This window comes from Pan paniscus, chromosome X (assembly GCF_029289425.2).
Source record: "Pan paniscus chromosome X, NHGRI_mPanPan1-v2.0_pri, whole genome shotgun sequence".
Lineage (NCBI taxonomy): Eukaryota > Metazoa > Chordata > Mammalia > Primates > Hominidae > Pan > Pan paniscus.
Genome location: NC_073272.2, coordinates 58,486,961 through 58,506,680, shown reverse-complemented (window position 1 = coordinate 58,506,680; position 19,720 = coordinate 58,486,961). Strand labels below are relative to the sequence as shown.

The 19,720-nt window shown below is 37.9% G+C and overlaps 1 pseudogene; it reads left to right on the top strand.

Annotated features, from left to right (window-relative positions):
• Nucleotides 1–7,037: 7,037 nt before the first annotated feature.
• On the top strand, nucleotides 7,038–9,928 carry LOC117977637 (spindlin-2-like; annotated as a pseudogene).
• The last annotated feature ends 9,792 nt before the right edge of the window (nucleotides 9,929–19,720 follow it).

Below are 19,720 nucleotides of genomic sequence, written 5' to 3'. Positions count from 1 at the left end.
TCACCTACTTTTTGATGGGGTTGTTTCTGCACAGCAAAAGAAACTACCATCAGAGTGAACAGGCAACCTACAGAATGGGAGAAAATTTTTGCAATCTACTCATCTGACAAAGGGCTAATATCCAGAATCTACAAAGAAATCAAACAAATTTATAAGAAAAAAACAAACAACCCCATTATATATATATTATATTATATATATTTATATATATATTTATTTATATTTATATATATTTATTTATACATATATTTATATTTATATATATATTTATAAATAAATTGGGGACAGAAAATCCTCTTCAATGAATGGTGCTGGGAGAACTGGCAAGTCAGAAAAATGAAACCAGTTCCCCATCTCTCACTTCATACAAAAATCAACTCAAGATGGATCAAAGACTTAAATCTGACACCTGAAGCCATAAAAATAAAAAAATTAAAAAAAACTCTTCTGGACATTGATTTAGGCAAACAATTCATGACAAAGATCCCAAAAGCAAATGCAGCAAAAACAAAAATAAATAAATGGGACCTAATTAAACTAAGAAGCTTCTGCACACCAAAAGAAATAATCAACAGAGTAAACAGACAACCCACAGAGTGGGAGAAAATATTTGCAAACTTTGCATCTGGCAAAGGACTGGTATTCAGAATCTACAAGGAACTCAAATCAGCAATAAAAAATAATAAAAATAAATTAGAAATTGAAAATCCCATAAAAAGTTGAGCAAAGGACACAAATAGACGTTTCTCAATAGAAGATATTCAAGCAGCCAACAAACATGATAAAAATGCTCAATATCACTAATCTTTAGGGAAATGAAAATTAAAACTGCAATGAGATACCATCTTACTCCTGCAAGAATGGCCATAATTAAAAAGTCATAAAACGATCGATGTTGGCATGGATGTGGTGAAAAGGAAACACTTTTACACTACTGGTGGGAATGTAAATTAGTACAACCACCATGGAACACAGTATGGAGAGTCATTAAAGAACTAATGTAGAACTACAACTTGATCCAGCAATGTCGCTACTGGATATTTACCCAAATGAAAAGGAAATCATTATGTGAAAAAGACACATACATATGCATGTTTATAGCAGCACAATTCACAACTGCAAAAATATGGAACCAATGTAAGTGCCCATCAACCAATCAGTGGATAAAGAAAATGTGCTATATGTACACCATGGAATACTATATTCAGCCGTAAAAAGAACAAAATAATGTCTTTTGCCACAACTTGGATGAAGCTGGAGGCCATTATTCTTAAGTAACTCAAGAATAGAAAACCAAATATTGTATGTACTCACTTATAAGTGGGAGCTATGAGGACACAAAAGCATAAAAGCTATGAGGACATAAAGGCATAAAAATGATAAAATGTAATTTGAGGACTCAGTTGGGGGAAATTGGAAGAAGGATGAGGGATAAAAGACTACACATTGGGTACAGTGTACACTGCTTGGGTGATGGGTACACTAAAATCTCAGCAATCACCACCGGAGAACTTATCTACGTAACCAAGAAACACCTGTACCCCCACCCCAAAACTATTGAAATAAAAAAAATTGGAGCTCCAAAATACAATCTATTAAAAACCTTTAATTGCACTTCATCACAATTTAACACTTGCTCTGTGAAAAACACTGTTAAGAAACTGAAAGGACAGGTCACAGAGAGAAAATATTTGCAAATCACATACATAAAAACTCAAAACTCAACAATAAGAAACACAAATCCAGTTTTTTTAAAGGCAAATATTTGAAAGAGACGTTTTACTAAAGAAAATATACAGATGAGAAATAAGCTTATAAAGGGATCCTCAACATCATTAATTAGAGAAATATAAATTAAGACCAGCATGAGATACTACTGTAAACCTGTGAGCATGGCTAAAATAAGAAATTCTCGGATGGGCTCATGCCTGTAATCCCAACACTTTGGGAGGCCAAGGCTAGCATATCACCTGAGGTCGGGAGTTCAAGACCAGCCTGACCTACATGAAGGAACCCCATCTGTACTAAAAATACAAAATTAGCTGGACTTGGTGGTGCATGCCTGTAATCCCAGCTACTCGGGAGGCCGAGACAGGAGAATTGCTTGAACCCAGGAGTCAGAGGTTGCAGTGAGCCAAGATCATGCCATTGCACTCCAGCCTGGGCAACAAGAGTGAAACTCCGTCTCAAAAAAAGAAAAAAAAAAGAAAGAAAGAAAGAAAAGAAAAAAAGAAATTCTCAATATTCCAAATACTGATGAGAATGAAGAGCAAATAGAACTTTCAGGTATTGCTGGTAGAAATGTAAAATGATAAAGCAATTTTGAAAAACAGTTTGTCAGTTTCTTATAAATATAAATATGTACTCAACATAGAACCCACCAATCCCACTCATATGTATTTACCCAAGTAAATTGAAAACATGTTCACAAAAAACCTTGCACTCAAATGTCAATTTTATTCCTAACTGTCACTAACTAAAAACAACTCAAATATCCACCAACATGTAAATAAAAAAACAAACTGGAGGCCGGGCACAGTGACTCATGCCTGTAATCCCAGCACTTTGGGAAGCCAAGGCGGGTGGATCACGAAGTCAAGAGATGGAGACAATCCTGGCCAACATGGTGAAATGACCTCTCTACTAAAAATACAAAAATTAGCTGGACATGGTGGTGCGCACCTGTAGTCCCAGCTACTCGGGAGGCCGAGGTGGGAGAATCACTTGAATCCGGGAGGTGGAGGTTGCAGTGAGCTGATATCACACCACTGCACTCTAACCTGGTGACATAGTGAGACTATGTCTCAAAAAACAAACAAACAAACTGGAATTCTACTCAGAAATAAACAGAAATAAATTATTGGTTCACATGACATCACGAATGAATCTTAAATATATTTTGCTAAGTGAAAGAAGCCAGACCCTTAGTAGTACATAATGTATGATCCATTTACAATGAAATTCTGGAAAAAAGTAAAACTATACGGAAAGAAAACAGATGAATGGTTGCCAGTGGTTGGGGATAGGAGGAGGTGTTGATTACAAAGGAGCAATACAAAGGAATTTTCAGAGTGATGTAACTCTTCTGTATGGTACTATTTTTGGACATACGACTTCATGCATTTGTCAAATCCATAGAATTGTACACCAAAAAGAGTAAATTATGCCATATGCAAACTAAAAAAATAAATCAGAGTATCAGGAGACCAAAGATACAGACATAGGAATCTAACTATATTACAAATGAATGCTATAAGCACACCGAAAGGGATGAGGAAGAAAAGTAACTTTGTAACTAAATGAATTTAGAAACAAGTATCTGAATACTGTGAAGCTAGAGACAGAAAGAACTATACACTAACACTATTCAAGTTGGTTAATTTGTTTCTCACACTGGTATGAGTTAGCAAGTCTGAAACCAAATTACATATCCAAGGCTTTAACAAGTAAATATATTGTTCCCATTATAGACCCAGGTTTCTCACTGCTGGAGAAAGAAGTGAAAAATAAGCAAATGAATAATAATAGGATGAACACTATGGTCAAAAGGACACAGGAACCAGCCAGGTGCAGTGGCTCATGCCTGTAATCCCAGCACTTTGGGAGGCCAAGCCGGGCAGATCACAAGGTCAGGAGTTCAAGACCAGCCTGGAAAATATAGTGAAACCCCGTCTCTACTAAAAATACAAAAATTAGCTGGGTGGTGTGGTGCGCACCTGTAATCTCAACTACTGGGGAGGCTAAGGCAGGAGAATGGCTTCAACCCAGGAGGCAGAGGTTGCAGTGAGCCGAGATCGTGCCACTGCACTCCAGTCTGGGTGACAGAGCAAGACTTCATCTCAAAAAAAAAAAAGGACGCAGGGACCAACCTGAACATGATCCCAATGATCAACAATGGGGACAATTGAGAAATAAAATAAATATAAGTTATCAGATTAAAACCAAGAGAATTAAGTAAACATCCATGAGTACATACTGATATTAACGGATGTTTGAACAAGTAAGTGGAAGGTAAAGAAAGGAAAACAACCCAAAGAACTGTAAAGGATCCAATATTTACTAAAATTACTAAAAATTTGGCAAAGATTATTATATTTACTAGTATTTGTTTTTCTCCTCCTTTCCTTGAGCATTTAGCTAAATTGAATTTCTTAGATCCCCTGTCATTGGGTTGGGACTTTTGTGTCTTATTTTTGGCCAGATGGAATTTTGGCAGAAATGACAGGTGTCATGTATAGGCCTATCTCATAAAATGACTAGAGCTATACTGCCCAATATAGTAGTCACTAGATACATATGGCTATTGATCACTTAAAAGATGGTTGTTATAAATTGAGATGTGCTTTAAGTGTAAAACACAAGATTTTGAAGATCTTGTATTTAAAAATAACTTTAAATACATCATTAATAATCTGATATTGATTGAATGTTTAAATTATAGTAGTTTGGGCATATTGAGTTAAATACAATATATTATTAAAATTAATATTACCTGTTTCTTTTTGCCTTTTTAAAATGTGACAATTGATACATTTTAAATTATATATATATTACTCATCTTAATGTTTCTATTGGACATCGCTGCTCTAGAAAACTTCCTCTCTGTCTCTCTTTCTCTCTCTCACTCTTGCTGTCTTCAATTTTTGGCCAGCTGGATAGACAGGATCTGGCAGAGGACTATGAAGTCACATAAAATGGTCAATCTTTGACTACATGGAAGACAGATACTGAATTACCAATTATAGAAAAGCTGCCTAATGACCAGGAACACCTACATTTAACTGTTTTATGTGTGAGAAATAATTTTTTTGTATTTCAAGCCACTAAGATGTGTATGGTGTTTGTAACAGAAGTAATTATACACTGACTAATACAAATAGTATGGGGAAGAGTTGAGCAAGATAAAGATGATCAGAATGTTAAGGTCCCTAAGATAGCCCAATTTGTGAAGATAAGGAGCAGAGACCTGAAGATAGTGAAAAAATAAATTTTAATATAGAAGTAATACAGGTCCAAAGGCTCTGAGGTGAGAGACATTTCGCTTGCTCAAGGAACAGCAATGATGTCAGTGTAAAAGAAGCACAGTCAGCTGTTAGGATGAACAAAACACTTAGAATTGCTGATATTTGACCATTTTGATCTATGAATACAGAAATTTTATATGGTTCAATGTTATGAGTGAGAGTAGTAGAAGATGGAATTTTAAAAGATAAGAGGGTAAAGTCAGGTGGGGTTGATCATACACTATCTTGTAGGCTATTCTTGAGTATTTTATTTCCCTCTGAGTGAAATGGGAAGCCACTGTAGTTTTTGCGTGGTATTTAAGTACAGACAATAAAGGAACAAGAGCAAAAGCAGTCTAGTAAAGAGGCCATTGCAATAAACGAGCTATGGAATAAAGATAGTTCAAATCAGGGTGGTAGCAGTAGAAGTTATGAAAAATGGCCAGACTTTAGATACATTTTGAAGGTAGAGCCAACATAATTTAGTGACAAATTAGATATGAATTGTGAGAAAGAATGATATCACATTTATAGCCTTAGCAAACAGACAGATGAAGTTGCCATTTACTGAGATGAGGAAGTAGGTGTGCAGTGGAACAAGTCTTAGGGGCAATATTGGCATCTCAATTTGAATATATTGAGTCTGTTAGATATCCACATGGAAGATGTCAAGTAGGTAGCTGGATTTACAAGCCTGGAGTAAAAAGTGAGGTCAGGCTAGACATACGTTTGAGACCTTTCAACTTACAAATGACATTTAAAGCTATAAGCCTATATGAAGTGGCCAAGGGAGACAGTGTAGATAGAAAAGCAGTCTACAGACCGAGCCCTGGGGCATTAAGAGATTGAAGAAATAAAGAGGAACCAATAAAAAAAAAAAAAGACTGAAAAGTGACCAGTGAGTTACCAAGAAAACCTAGAGAGTTTTTCATGGAAAACAGAACGATCAAGGACTGATGATATATAAAGATGGAGATTAATAAATGATCACTGAAGATCACTGATGATCTTATTGAATGATCATTGGAGATCATTGATAACCTGAACAGTAGCAATTTTCATGGAGTTTGGGGGGAGCAGGCAGGGAAATCAGACTGGAGTAGGTTTTTGAAACAATGTGATGAATGTAATTGAAAATAATGTAGTAGGCAAGTATTTGAAGAATTTCTGTTGCAAAGGGAAGTAGAAAAAAATGGAGTGGTACAGCCAATTAACACAGCAATTTGGCAGCATTTAAGAAATTTGAAGTGCTTGTACTTACAAGAAATTATTTCTTCTTCTAGGATGTACTTACAGAAACTCTGGTACAAGTACACAGAGACATTCATTGCAGCACTGTTTGTGAAAATGAAATATTGTAATAAACCAAAATAGTAATCAACAACAAAATGGATGTTTAAATATATTGTTCCATGGATGCCAAAAATGTCACATGTGTACTCTGAAATAGACTATTTTTGGCAATAGATTTAAAAGGTGACAAGGAGTGTTGGAGATAAAATATAAAGAAAATTTTAAAAATAAAACATTGAATAAAAAAGGCAAACTGCAGAAAATTTAAATGTAATAAAATTTATGTTGAAAATAAAGTTCAGGTAAGTAAGATTATGACAAATCTAGAGTTCTATTTCAGGCTTGCTGACAATGTAACTATTAAAATAAAAACAAAACATTTTCTTGAATATCTTTAAGAGTGTATTTATCTAGTTAGAAAAAGAAATTCTAAATCATAAAGACCCAGAGCCACCTCCCAGAAATCTCAGGTGCGGGCCATGGAAGAGAAGTAATCTTTTTTTCTCACAGTATGAAGGAATTATTCTTCATAATGTACATTTAAAAATACATATGAGATATAAAATACATAGTTTCCACTTGTAACTATAAATATCATTCATTTTTTTGTACCCTAAAAATCTGTGAACTCCTATAAATTATTATTGGTATTTACAGAAATACAAAGATTTGTAGGATACAAAAAAAATGAGTGATGGCGTTAGCATTAGAGAGGTGGGAGGGAACAGGATCAATGCTAGAGGATAAGAGAATTACATTTTATTGGTAATATTTTATTTCTACTTTTAAAAGCCCAAATACAAATGAGTAATGTTAATTCCAAATGAAGAGTATTTGGTACTTCTAATATTGCTACCTACTACACTCTGTAATTTTCAAAATATCATCTAAAAATGGTTTTACAAAGAATTTTTAACAACTAAATTTGCAAAAATAATGCAAGCTTTTTAAGAGCTTAGAAAAAAGGCAAAGGAGAGGTAATAAGTGCTATTATTTTGCTTGGAGCCCAGGGGAATGGAAACAGGGCTTGCAGTTGATTATTTTCTGCTTCAAGTCTATTTTCTGAATTTTACACAGTGTCCACATTGTGCATGCAATTCTTCTGCAATCAGGGAAACGAAAAAAATAAGAAAAAGAAACAAAAAATCTCCTCAAGAAGTAAAGTTCAGGAATGACCTGTCAGGAAAAATTACAAAGATTAGGTCAAATGGCAGACTGAGCCCTAAGCACTAGCGCATTTCTCTTGTCCTACCAAAAATCCTCTCCAATGACAAGAAAGGCAGGTTTTTGTATATAAAGAATAACTCCGTAAGGGCACTGGGAAAAGGAAATCTTGAAAGATGGAAAGCAGATGAGGCAGGGCCGCTGAGGGGTTGAAGGTGGAGGTAGGGGTGAGGAGTCTGGGACGGCGGGTCGGGTGACATAAAATGAAAGCGTTGAACCTAGGAGGAGAGGGAGACGGGGCTTTGGACCTGGTACCTGTGGATTTGGGAGAAGGCGCGGTTGGGCGTGGGGGGCAGGAGCCCAGGAGCATCTCTAGGGCCCAGGGCCGTGGTCCAGGATTCACTGGGGTAGGGGTGCTGCGCGGCGTTTGGCAGGAAGCAGAGGCCTCCCTCCTACCAGGAAGCTAAGCTAGGAAAAGAGCGAGGAGATTGCAACAGCAGCAATGGCTCCTGGAAGTCCAGTGTAGCAGAAGGGCCGCCACCGACAGGAAGGCAGAGGGCTAACAAGCCTAGTGCTGGGGATGCTGCTGCCTTCCCTTTCGCCTGCCTTACAACCCTTCTAGACGTTTTCCATGCCTACAGATCCTACCCTCCTAGCTTTTGCAAGCGCTCACTCTGTTAGTTGCCTGCTGATCCTCCTTCGCCACAGGCTCCTAGCAGAGGCAACAGTGAGGGGTCTGATTTGGGCGCGGGAGGTGGGCGGCGCGGGAGGTGGGCCCTGGGCTGCGGAACCGGAGGATGGGGGTTGGTGGGGGCCAGGCGTGAAAATTCGGGTGGGTGCTGGCGTAAGAAATGCAGGAGACTGGGAAGGGTGATTTGAGGGCTGGGGGCATGAGGACCTGAAGAGCACCAGGATGGTATACAAAGGTGGCCAGAAAGGGAAATAGGTTTGTGGTCGGAGCCCAGAAGGAAAATGGAGTTTACCAGGAAGAGACAGAAAAGAGAGGTGAGCACCAGGCGGGAGGCTGAGGGATGGGAATGTACGGGGGATGAATACCACAGAGCCATGGGGAGGGGACATGGAGACTGCATGTACAGAAATGGAAAAATGAGGTGGGAGCTAAAAAATGGAGAATGTTGGGAGAGGTGACAGGATGGCGACAGAGGGAATAGGCAAAGTAGCCCACTTCCTTTTGCTGTGCTCTCAACTACCACGGCCACCACACCTACCTGTTCTCTATCTCTCTTGTGCAGCTAAACAAGCCTGGAAGGAAGACATTGTAGGCAGGCATCCAAGAGTGTCTTGATATCTAACATTGCTACTGGACACACATGAACAACATGGGTGGCAATGTACCTGGTGCACAGGGACTTCATGATAGAAGAAAAAAATTCATACATTTAATGTTTTTCCCTGGCCTCTCTCCTTCCCCTCCAAATATGAAGACTCTCCTTCACAAAAAGGCAGCTGCAAAGCTGCCAACCAGGGAAGCCATAGGTCACCACACTGGAACTACAAACATGAGGAAGAAAAAGACATCTCCAATGAAGCCAAGAGGAAGGTCTTCCTCTCAGTCCTGCAGACACATGGTAGGCTGCAGAATTTCACATGGATAGAAGAAGGGAGATGAGCCCATCACCCAGTGTAAAGGGGCCGTTCTGAATCAGGTGCCTATATATCCCTTTCTTTATCTGGTAAAATATTATGGAATTGACTGTGTTTATGGACTAGAACTTCACAGAGATGAAAGAATTTTAAAGCTTAAAATCCTTCCTCATAAGGTGCCATTCTCACAAGTCAGGGATTTCTGCCTTGCAAATACCATAATTGGCAAAGCAGTGAAACACATGTTTGAGGGAGAGCATGGTTCTATGGATAAATGGAGGGGGATGGTCCTAGCCCAAGCACCTATCATGAAAGCCTGGTTTTATATTACTTATAAGAAAGATCCTGTCTTGCACATGTACTAGCTACTCGATGATTATAAGGCAGGTGACCTCTGCATCATGCCAGAATCAAGTGTGTCTCATCCAGTGAAGAGGGAACCAGAAGGATTTATAGATAGCCTGATAGATAAACATGTGGAATATACCAAAGAAGACGGCTCCAAAAGGACAGACAAGGTCATCCACCAAGTTAAAGCCAAACCTGTGTATTTCATTGTTTGATGATGACTTCCATATCTATGTCTACGATCTGGTGAAAACATCTTGTTAGGGTAAAATTTGCTACATTTGTGGAGACAAATGTGTAATACTCAGGCACACAAAAAAAGTACAACTTTTCAGGGTGTTGAAAGCTCAAGGGTCCTGATATCACAATATTTGCCTGCATAACTGTTGTTTTATGCTGAAAAATACAAATTTATATGACATATATAAGCACTTTGTCTTGTTGAAAAGATTGGGTGTGTTTTGTGGATGGGGCATGAAAGGAAGGAACAGCTGTCAATTCCGATTGTGAACAAAGTTCAGCTAGAATCACAATCAGCCATCTAAAATTGCAAGAGACTTAGCTGGTCTGGTGTGGAGCGGAGAAGGAAAGTAAGTCAAGATTGGCTGTGGGGAGAAGGAGAGGACGAGGTGACTTCTTAGGAAGAGGTGGTGAAGGGCCAGAAGTTAGAGGTTACCTGAGGGAGGAGATGACCTATGTGGAGGAAACATCCAACTGGGAAGGGAGTGAAGAATAACAGAGGAAGAGTGAGATCTTGGGGATTAGAGGAAAATAGACAGAATAAATGGAATAGAGTAGGAAGCTCTCTACTCAAAGAAGCTTAGAAGAGGTCCTGAGTAAGGGGTGAAAGATCAAGTTGGAAGGACTCTGGGGAGAGACTAAAGGATACACAAATGGAGGGTCTATGAGAGGCAGGAGTCAGGGTGAAGAATACTAAGGAAGAAGGAATTCAAAGAAGAAAGACTGACAAAGGGAGTGAGAATACAGAAGAAGAGGTGTGGACAGTGGGGCCCATCAGAGGTGAGAAGACCCTGAGAAAAGTTGGATTTCTGGCAGTATGCACATTGTTTCCTTAGTTCTATGCACAAAGGAAGTGGCAACTGTCAAGGAAGCCATTTGCATGAGAAGTTCCCTGGAAAGACATTTGGACAAGGATGACTCCATAGAGTTAGGCAGCAACCAAGTTTACACCTATAAGGCTTTCCTTCTTCCCTGGAGTTCATGATGCACCTGCCTAGCAGAACACCAACCCGCAGCCTAAACACACTAACATGGTTCTCCACAAGTGCTGGGCTGTGGGCTGCCTCTTCACATTTGCCCTGTGCTGGATAAACAACACTTGTAGATCATGGATTAGTGGGGCTCTCAGAACTTAAGAAATGTTCCATCTTGCATTTGGAAAGAATTTGATCCAGAAAAACTAAACCTTACTGAACTCAGTTACAGCAGTCCTATCACACTTGTTCTTTCTGTTGGAATGTTTCTTGTCTTCCTAGAGAGGAGGGGCATCAGATAATTGAGCCTAATGTTTTTCTTCAGCGCATGGGGAGTACTTGACTAACCATGCTCCTTTTGGCAGCTACCTGAAACTACAGGTGACTCCATCCAGTGCTCCACAAAAGGTGGCCTACTTCCCCAAGAAGCCCCAATTCTGGCTAGGCACCCACAAGACTGGTGTCTGTGGACTCCTCACAGGTACCTTCCCACTAATTTTGCCCATCCCCAACTTATGGAGAGCTGTGATCAGAGTCTGAGCAGCTCTTTGTTTCCAGGTAAGGCAGATGCCATGGAGAAGTTGGGCTGGGAGATATGACTTTGTATAACTAAGTCCTTCAGCTGTATAGTGGAGGGGTTGAGTTTAGTTGGGAGAGGGAGCAGCAACTCCCTGCTGTCCAGGCTTCCCTAACTCCCTGCATACTGGGGGAAGTGAGGAGCTTTCAAGAGTTGAAAGAAGGTGGTAAATTCAGTTTATTCTCTCTTCCCAACATGACCTGAGGCTGACTGCCTCAAGAAATACAAGGCAAGCTCACTCCCTATAGCAGGAATTAATTTTCTTTTATGAGTCCAGCAAACACCAGCAGGCTGCCCAGAGGCCAATTTCAGTCAGCTGCCGAGTTTGGTTTGATCTTTATTTTTTCATTGTTATCTACTTTAAATTAGGTACTCTAAAGCACCTAATCATCTGGGAGGTTTCACACAATGAAATTCCATGTTTCTGGCCTCTCTTGAAAATGAAACAAAACAAAAAACCATGAGGATTAGGGCCCACATTCCAACAGAGATACAAGCAGCTGGGTCTGAGGTAGGGCTCAGTCCAGTTTAGACTCAGAATGCCCTCTCCAATTGGCCATACCCCCAGCTGGCCTGCTTCACTCTAATAAAATGCACAGTTGTCCCCTGGAAGCATTTGTGCTTGTAACTGGGGCTAGACCCTGGGAAAACTGCCCCTTTTGACTTGCTTTGACCCCCATTCACTTTTAAGTTTAGTTCTTTTATCTTTATCCCACTTTGGTGTGGGAGACAGAGAGTAGCCAAAATATGTAAGTAAATGTAAAGTATTTTCATAGTGACAAGTGCTAAGAAGGAAAAAATAAAGCAAAGAAGTAGAATATGAAATTCCAGGGAGGAGGCTGAAATTAGATAGATAAGGTACCAGGGAAGGGCTCACTGAGAACTTGGCTTTTGAGTAAAGACCTGAAGGCAATGGAAGAGCTGACCCTGTAGCTGTCTGGGAAAGGAATATTCCAGGTGGAGAGACAGCAAGTACTGTGGCCCCAAGGCAAAAGGAGGCCTGACATGTTTGAGAAGCAGGGAGGATGGCAGCATGGCTGGAGCTGAGTGAGCAAGGCAGAGAATAGCAGAAGGTGATTTCAAAGAGGTAGTGGGGTTGAGGGAGAGGAAGACGCCTTAGAGCCCTGCAGGTTCTAGAATGCAATTTGGCTTTTACGCTGAATGTTATGGAAAGCCATTCATATACTGATAGCAGAGGAGCAATATGATTTGTCATATAGTTTAACAGGATCACCCTAGGAACTTAGTAGAATAGTCTGTATTGGGTCCAGAGATGGAAAAGGGGAGATTAAATATGCTAATGAACTGATGAGTGACCTAGACACAGATTTACACATAGGAAACGAATCATAATAGAAATGAGATTTCAGATGACTAACGAAAAAAAAACTTTTTTTTAAATAAATAGTACTGTGTTAACTGGCTGTTTGTTTAAAAAGAAAATTTTACAACACTACGTGCAAAATAAATTCCAAGTGAACAAAAAATTTAATACCTAAACTTGGAAAGTAACATGTATAAAATCTTTAAAATACAATGGAAGATAGTATTTATATTTTGAACTCTGTAAATGAGGAAGATTACAAAGGCACAGAATGCACAGGTACTTACTAAAGGAAATTTTAATAAGGTTGATTAAATTATAATATGCCATCTCCTACTTGCAAAAATTACCCTATACAAAGTAGGGAAACATAAGACGTGGCTATAAAATTGGATGACTAAAATTAACAAAATAAGCCATAATATATTCTAAGAAAAAACAAATGACCCATGGAAATTGGGCAAAAGAATGCAACCAGTTGATTTATAAAATAGGAGACCACATTTTCAATAAAAATAAATTTTCTTAATTTGATCCTTATTACTTTTCTGTCTTTTCCATAACATGTCATCTTTTAATATACTGTGTAATTTACTTAGTTAATAACTTTGTTATACTTACACTTGCCAGAATATAATCTCTTTAAGTGTATGATTTCTCCATCTTTATGTTCTTCAATGTATCGCAAGTACTTAAATGTGTACCTGGCACATAGATGCTCAATGAGTATTTCTTGACTTTATGATTCTCACCAGTAATCAGAAACATGGAAACTAAAATGACATATGCTTTCATACACATTAAATCATCATGTACATATCAGATCAAACATGTAGGAAATTTGAAAACGTGTTGACCAGTTAAACAAATAGGAGATTCTATACAATGTTGGTGGGAATTTAAGTTGGAGCAAGATTTGCTATCATCTAGTTAGTTTGAAGATGGCATATCACCAGCAACTTTATACAGTCGTGTGTCACTTAACACTGAGGCTACTTCCTGGGCAATGCATTGTTAGGAAATTTCATAATGGTGTGGGCATGATAGAGTGCCCTTAGACAAACCCAGGTGGTATACCTTACTACATGACTGGGCTATATGGTATAGCCTATTGCTCCTAGGCTATAAACCTGTATAGCATGTTACTGTGCTGAATACTGCAGGCAGTTGGAATGCAATGGTAAGTGCTTGTGTATCTAAACAAATCTAAACCCAGAAAAGGTACAGTAAAAATACAATATAAAAGATAAAAAATGTTACACCTGTATAGGGCACTTGCCATGAATGGCACTTACAGGACTGAAAGTTGCTCTAGGTGATTCAGTGAGTGAGTGGTAAGTGAATGTGAAGAATTGGCGCATTACTGTATATTACTGTAGACTTTATAAACATTGTACACTTATGCTATGCTAAATTCATTAAAAATAAAGTATGCTACAATTTTTATTTTATAATTTTGGTACAATGTCAGTGGCTGATAGAGATTTTTCACCTCCATTATAATCTTATGGGAATATCATTATCTATATGGTTTGTCATTGACCAAGACATTGTTTTGTGGTGCATGAGTTGGAAGAAAAGTTCCATATGTGCTTTTCATGCAAGTAAATCACTTTCTACCCTTTGTTTTAGGCTATCTTTTAAAAGATGCTTGAATAGCAGACAGCTTTGGAAGAAAGAGATAGTGTCTCTCTCTGAAGTAAAAACATGTTTGCATAGAGCCTTTGGAAAACAGTGCTTCCCTCTGAAGCAAAGGGAAAGAATGCTTACTCTAGTATGATAAACAGAATGTCTTTTTCAAGAGTAAAGGGAAGGCACAGCTACTGCACATTATAAATGATTGATTTTCCTCGGTTTTACTCCTGTAATGCATAGTACTATGTATGCTGGAGTCAAATGGTCATTTTGTATAGCACTGTGGGAAGTGGGGCTTAGGAATCTAAGGTAAAAATGCTTATATTCAGGCTGTTACTATTGCTACGAATAATAAACAATCCTTTGTCTCTGACCCAAGAGTCTCATGCCTTCTACCAGAACCCTCAAAAACCTGTGACAGATTACCTTGTTAGCTTACAAGTAAGGTAAAAAATTGCATAATCTTCACAGTTTTTTGTAATTATAGCAATAAGCCTGAGATGGTAATGAACATGGCTTTCTGTAAGAGAAATAATGAGGACCTTACCAGCCAATTAATTGAATTTAATGGTAATTTATGAGAATTGGTGATAAATGTACAGACCACTATGTATAATCAACTATGCAATAAATGGACCTCCCATTAATGGGGAATAATTGGGGAAGTGGGTTACAGGATGAGGGCTGAGGACTTTCTGTCCCCAGTGAGGATCAAAGGCCATTATATACCTGTGCGAATAGGGTGGGGAATTTTGGCAAAAGGAGAAAATTAACTTTTTTGGACCTTCTGAATATGGTTGCCCAAGTCACTAAGTCTACCTGGACCTATGGAAGGAAATGGCATCCAGAATCAGTTAATGGGGTTTGTACTGGGTTTACAATAAGGAAGGGAAGCTAATATGACCTTGTGAGTGAAACCTTTTGGGCCAGTTTTGTACACTCTTGATGTTACCTCTACATCTGAATATATACTAGGAACTGACGCTTGTATTTTTCTGCCACAAAGTGCCAAATGTGGTGCAGCCACATGTAGAAAAGTGTTAATAGGACACAAAAATTGCTCTCCCACAAGCCTCTCTGTCTCCTCCAGGAAAGAAAAAAAGAAAATCACAGCCTTGAGTAATGACTTAAAGGAAGCACAGTTAGTAAGTGATACAAGATCTCTATATAGAACTACCATGTACAAAAGTCTAAGGTGAACTGAAGACTTATAGAAGATTATTGTCAAATAAATTTTGGTGTTTCTCCTGTAGTTCTAACTCTTACAGATATCATGACTAACTGGATTCATTACACAGACTGATGGCACATGATACACTGTTTTGAACATTGCCAACTTCTTTCCCATCAACTAGCAATGGAGAATCAAAATTTGTTCAAATTTATGTGATGAAACCTCCAATATATGTTTATAGTACTCTAGGGTTAACTAAACACCACTGCCATTTGCCAGAATTGGATAGTTTAGAATTTAGTGCAAGTGTTTCTACACTCGGCTTTTCAAAACTTTCACTACATGGTATAATGATGGTTAGCAATCAGAACCCTCAATCTCAGTAGTGTTGTCTGCGGTATTATCACACATCCCCCAGAAGGAGTGACTGAAAATCTCCAACAAAATTTAGCAGGCTGCTTGCCAAATACTCAATCCTCAGGTAAATAAAGAAAAATTGTTTTCACTTCAGCATCTCTAACCAAAAAGGAAGCCTAACACCTAACTGGACCCTTTGGGTACTGAAAACAGTTTCTGATTTCTTGGGCATTCTGCTTTGTCCTTTATATTAGATACCCACAAGTCAATATATTTTTAGTTTGATCCAAAAGAACAGTCCGTGATAAAAACTGTTAAGAAAGCTGTGTAATGTGCTCTACCTTTGGGGCCCCACAATCATAATGACACTATTTTTAGTATAATTATTTTATTTAAATTGACAAATAATAATTTTATATATTTATGGAGTACAATATGGTTTTTTCATATATGTTTACATTGTGGAATAATTAAATCAAGCTAATTAACAAATCCATTACATCACACACTTATTATAAAAACATTAAAAATCTACACTTTAGGAATTTTGAAATATATAATACATAACCCTTTTGATCTATAAGTCTCTATGGCTGATGACTCTATAATAGGACGCTTAGGGAAAAAGGCAGAACACTAACATTAATAAAAGTTTTAAAAACACTCAACACGATACAATCTTTTGTAGATATAAACTTATATTAAAAGCATAATATGTGCATAGAAATGAAAAATTATCACATTCTGGAAAATGGTTACCTCTAGAGAAGGGCAAAGCAGAGAGGCATTGGAGAAAGATACAAAGGGCACTTCACGTGTAATAGTTTAAATTATGTCATCTTCCTTTTTAAAACTAAAAAATACGAACAAAATTTCACATATTTAGGATTTGGCAATGTTAAGTAGAGGGTGTATATATTCATCATATTATTCTCTATAATTTTCTATGTGTTTGAAACACTTCATAGTAATTTTTAAATTACTGTTTTATATTCCTGACTAAATTATTCATCTTTGGATTACTTTAGCAATGCCTAGCTTTCTCCCAAGAAAGCTCACTAATTAATTGTGAGACTAAGGTATCATTTTGGTGACCTTCTCAAAACAATGAAGCATAATTAAAGTCATTTCCACCCTGAAAATTTTTACCTACTTTTAAATGAAGCCATATAGCAAAAGAAAAATAACAAAAAAGAAAGAAAGAAAAACATTTTCTACACCTTATATTTTATAACAGCATTGGAAAATGACATCAAATAGATTAAATATTAATAATTTGCCTATGATACAACTAGTCAATGTGAGGGAGGATGTCTATATTTTTGTGTGTAAATTGAATCTAGCGCTATTTGACAGGAAATCACTTGGTTTTCTTTTCCAGAGATTGCTAATTGCTTATGCAATAGCCATTTTAACATTCCTTAACAAACCTGATTTTGTTTCTATTTGTATCTATTCAGTTTAAAGAGTCTATTATCCATCAATAGACTAGATTGATGGGTAGATCTCTAGCCAAAGGTGGCTAGAGATAACCTTATAACAGAGTTTGGACCAAATGTATGTAAATAGAAGTAGGATGTAAATAGAAATAATTGAGTAGTAATACCAGAAAAGCTGGCATGTGCTCTTATGCCTTCTCAAATGCTATGTCTCAAATTCAAGGCCTCTATGACCTTGGAATTGAAATTCTGGATCTGCCAAATCAATGCTAGGAACTCTCTACTTTCACACTTCTTATTATGGAAGAAAATCAGCAATGGTTGGACCTAACTTGCACTGACTTGAGATAGAGTTGATTATGCCCATCGTTTCCTATCTCTGCGTTTAGTCACTTCATATTAGTAGCTTGAAATCAGCCATAATGGTAGTAATAACATCACAGAAATCAGCAAATGCCACAAATTAAAACTTCACTCAATCATTCCTTCCACCCCCAAGAGCTAGTTATAAAACATTACCAACATATCACTGAATACAATGCTTTAAAACTTTGTTTCTTTGGGAAGTTTCTGAGATACACAGCTGAAAGCTGAGAAGATTCAGAAGAGAAGAATTTGAACTTTAATTTATTGATGCTTTAATCTCCATAAGGGGAGAAAAATTACACTATGGCATTTTTACTTCTTGGTAGAAAATAGCTAATTAAAGGAGTTTCAAATTATTCATATTTATGGTGTTTTCTATTGTATCTGGCTTTGGGTTACCCATTACTTCCTATCAAAATAATAATAAAGTAGAAATCTTATCCAGAAATCAGGACTTAAAGTCAGTAACTTGGAAAAATCAATTAAAGCAGTAAATCATTTTTAAACACAATTTAAATATTTTACTTTTATTCAAGACATATACACGTATATTATTCTACAAATCATTTTCATGTAACACCAAGGGCTTTCTTGAATGTTAGTCTCCTGATGGAATTTATCCTTGTCTGTCTTACTTGATGAAACAAAACCAATATTTATTAACCATGGTTTCCAGATACTTTTATAGTGGGGCAGGGCTGTCAGTGACTGTGCCACTACCACATAAATGCAGAAAAGAAAACTTTTTTAGCAAAAGGACTTAAAATCAGTTGTACAGCAAACAGTGCACAATTCTTCCAGGATTCTTTTTCCTCAAACTTTTTTATTTATCTTATTCTCCCTTAGTTTAATAGCATATTTTCACCTGGCATAGTGGCTCACGCCTGTAATCCCAGCACTTTGTGATGCTGAGGCAGGTGGATCACCTGAGGTCAGCAGTTCGAGACCAGCTTGGCCAACATGGTGAAACCCTGTCTCTACTAAAAATACAAAAATTAGCCAGGCGTGGTGGGCACCTGTAGTCCCAGCTACTTGGGAGGCTGAAGCATAAGAATCGCTTGAACCCAGGAGGCAGAGATTGCAGTGAGACGAGATGGCACCACTGCACTCAGCCAGGGTGATGGAGTGAGACTCAATCTCAAAAAAAAAAAAAAACATATTTTTTTTTATTTTCAGTTGTATTTCCCTGATTAGTGGAGATACTACACGCATTTTGATTCCCAAAACTAGTCACTGCCATAATCTCAACTCTAAGCAACATCACGTCCTGCACTTCTTTATAATGTTGAAGATTTCTATCATTTATTGAATGTTTCCAAAGAAACTTCTAGGGCTTACTTACAAGTACAGGGAGGACACTTGCCTGAAAAAGAGCAGTAATTACAAAAAAAGGTAAGGGCCATAAATAGAATGAGAGTGAGATCAGTGTAATAATCTTATTCCTTGTTAAGCCATAAACCAGCCACACTTGAAGTCAGACATGAACCTTATATTTTCACATGTAGAAGCTAATAAACTACCATTTTTCTTACAGAAATTTTAGTTGAAACTTCTATGACTTACAACTAAAAGATACTTAGCTTTAAAGGTATGTGCATATCCCATATTATGACATATATTCTTAAGTTAATCATTTTCAAGTTATCTGTTGCTACTGAATTTTTTATATGTTTTCATTAATGTAATAGCTATTTAAGAGAGTTTTAATGGGCTGGCAAGATGGCCAGTCTGCAGCTCCAGCGAGATCAATGCAGAAGGTGGGTGAATTCTGCATTTCCAACTGAGGTACCCGGCTCATGTAATTGGATCTGGTTAGACAGTAGGTGCAGCCCACAGAGGATGAGCAGAAGCAGGGTGGGGCATCACCTCACCCAGGAAATGCAAAGGGTTGGGGAACTCTCTCCCCTAGCCAAGGGAAGCCATGAGGAACTGTACCAAGAGGGATGATGCTATCTGGCTCAGATACTACGCTTTTCCCACAGTCGTTGCAACCCATAGACAAGGAGATTCCTTCAGACGGCTACACCATGAGGCCCCTGGGTTTCAAGCTTGAAACTGGGTGGCCATTTGGGCAGACCCTGAGCTACCTTCAGAAGTGTTTTTTTCTTTTTTTTTTTTGTACCCCAGTGTCGGCTGCAACACCAAGAATGGTGGTGGGCGACAGAACCATTCACTCCACTGAAAAGAGAGCTGAAGCCAGGGAGCCAAGTGGTCTAGCTCA